The 2,146-nt window shown below is 41.7% G+C and overlaps 1 long non-coding RNA gene across 1 annotated transcript; it reads right to left on the minus strand.

Moving 5' to 3' along the window:
* Positions 1–969: 969 nt before the first annotated feature.
* On the minus strand, positions 970–2,127 carry LOC125198190. Its single transcript, XR_007172359.1, has 2 exons — positions 1,398–2,127; positions 970–1,247 (listed from the first exon to the last, which is right to left on the minus strand). It is a non-coding gene; the product is annotated as an uncharacterized LOC125198190 (long non-coding RNA).
* Between the last annotated feature and the right edge of the window lie 19 nt (positions 2,128–2,146).

The following is a 2,146-nucleotide window of genomic DNA, read 5'->3' on the forward strand; positions in this document are numbered from 1 at the left end:
GCACGCACTCAGCAAGGACTCGTGCGGCACAATGGGATTGTGCTACCTTTTCAACCAAAGAGGAAGTTTAAGCTCAAAAAGCAGTTCAAACATATTTTGAACATGTTTTGTAAGGTCCTCATGTTTTGTAATGTTTTGCAGGAAATACCTAAATATGCGAAGCTACTAAGGGAGGCGGTGATGATGAAGAGAAAGCCGACAAAAGCCGACCTTATGCTACCACATCATTGCAGCGAGATCATCCAAAAGGAAAAGGCAGTGAAACAGAGAGATCCGGGCCAATTCATTATTCGATGCCGGATTGGAGAGGGAAAGGTTGACAAGGCCCTATGTGATTTAGGATCTTCCATCAATCTCATGCCACTGAAGTACTACGAAAAGCTCAACATTGGGCCACTCAAAACTTCAGACGTAACACTCAGGTTGGCCGATAACTCGTCCATAAAAACTGTTGGTATGATTGAGGTTGTCTTAGTAAAAGTCAATGATTTTATTTTCCCCGCCTATTTTATTGTGCTTGACATGAAAGTAGACAAGAACGTCCCTCTAATCTTAGGGAGAGATTTCCTTGCTACTTGCAAAGCTTTGATTGATGTAGGTCGTGGCGAGATCACAATTAGCGATAACTATAGCCAATCCACCTATAAGATCGAAAGCGAGATGCTCAAGTTTGAGGAAGCAAAGCGGGCAAAGATGGAACGGCAGTGTAAGGCAATCATGGTCACGGATTTGACCAAACCCCAAGACCCCTTTGAAGTAGAGGATCATACTACCTCCACCATCTACATTGTAAAAGAGGTAAGACGTTCTCCCAAAAAGGACGATACTAATCCCTCCACCTCTATCCCGCAGAAAAAATGTAACACCCCGAGTTTTCGTGTAAAGATCTTGGAGTATAAAAAAAAAAAAATTGGACAAAGAGACGATTGGAAATAAAGTGCAAGGAAATTTCAGTTTCAAGAATAAAAGTGGAGAAAATACTTTTATTAGAGAAATGTGGATACACCGTGAAAAAAATAGAAATACATGGATGACGGAAATAGTACATGCCTGCAAGTGTGATAAAATCAACATGCACCTATTCTACACTATCTATCCTACTTCTTTAAATTCTCGAGTTTGGAAGCAAACTAAATTGGGAATAGAACCAAATGAGCTCAAGAGGAGCATCTCCTTTCTTTCCCTCTCTTTCTTAATCTCGATTTTTTTTGCTTCCCTCCACAAGCTCCAAGAATGCCTTCATGTACCTACAAAGTTTACACCAAATTGGGGTTAGAAAGTGACACACAAGTAAAGAGAGAGGGAAGCACAAGCTAAATAAAGAGATGGAGCATTTAGTGGGTAATATAGCTAAGTAAGCTACAAAGTAGAGCATGAGGTAAGAAAATCTTGGTCACCATCTCTTCTAACATCAAAAGGGAGTCGAGACAAAGGGGCATTGGGGAACGAGCTCCTACACAAGCCCAAAAGTAGAAGATGAGACAAACTCTCATTTCCCCGTCGATCAAGGCCGAGAAATCAGCCAAGAAGATCAGCCACAATCACCAAAACGGCAAGAATCTCACAATCATTAAGCTCGAAAGTGAGAGAACTAACAAGCCCAAAATAGGAGCCTTTGGCTCCAAGTCTCAAACCTAGCTTTCAATAGATTAGCACCATATAAGCAGCCTCTCCTCACCTCCTCCACCACCACATTTCATCACCACAAATTCCACACAACACCATAAGAAGAGCAGCGAGGGAGGAGGGAGAGGGCAGCGAGTGGTGACGGCAAGGACAGCCACCACCGAGGAGGATTCGACTACGTTAAGGTAATCCCAACAACCTCAACACCCATCTCCATCGCATCATGTAGATCAACCAATAGATAGCCAATAACTTAGAATCATAGAAACAAGAACTTAGAATTTTCATAGGACCCTCACAGCAAGGATGAAAACAATAACAATCATGTAACACTAAGTTGAAGCTCAAGAGCTTAGAGCTATACAAATTAGAGATAGCCGCATGATACCCCCCCTCCATATGAATTCAGTGGCATAGTATCATAAGCAAGAACTTAGCAAGTTTTCAATTTGAGCAATATATCACCATAAGCCACACAAGACTCCAATGGAGAATTTCTTTTCCAAAAACAAGCTACTGC

This window comes from Salvia hispanica, unplaced genomic scaffold (assembly GCF_023119035.1).
Source record: "Salvia hispanica cultivar TCC Black 2014 unplaced genomic scaffold, UniMelb_Shisp_WGS_1.0 HiC_scaffold_1279, whole genome shotgun sequence".
Classification (NCBI taxonomy): domain Eukaryota; kingdom Viridiplantae; phylum Streptophyta; class Magnoliopsida; order Lamiales; family Lamiaceae; genus Salvia; species Salvia hispanica.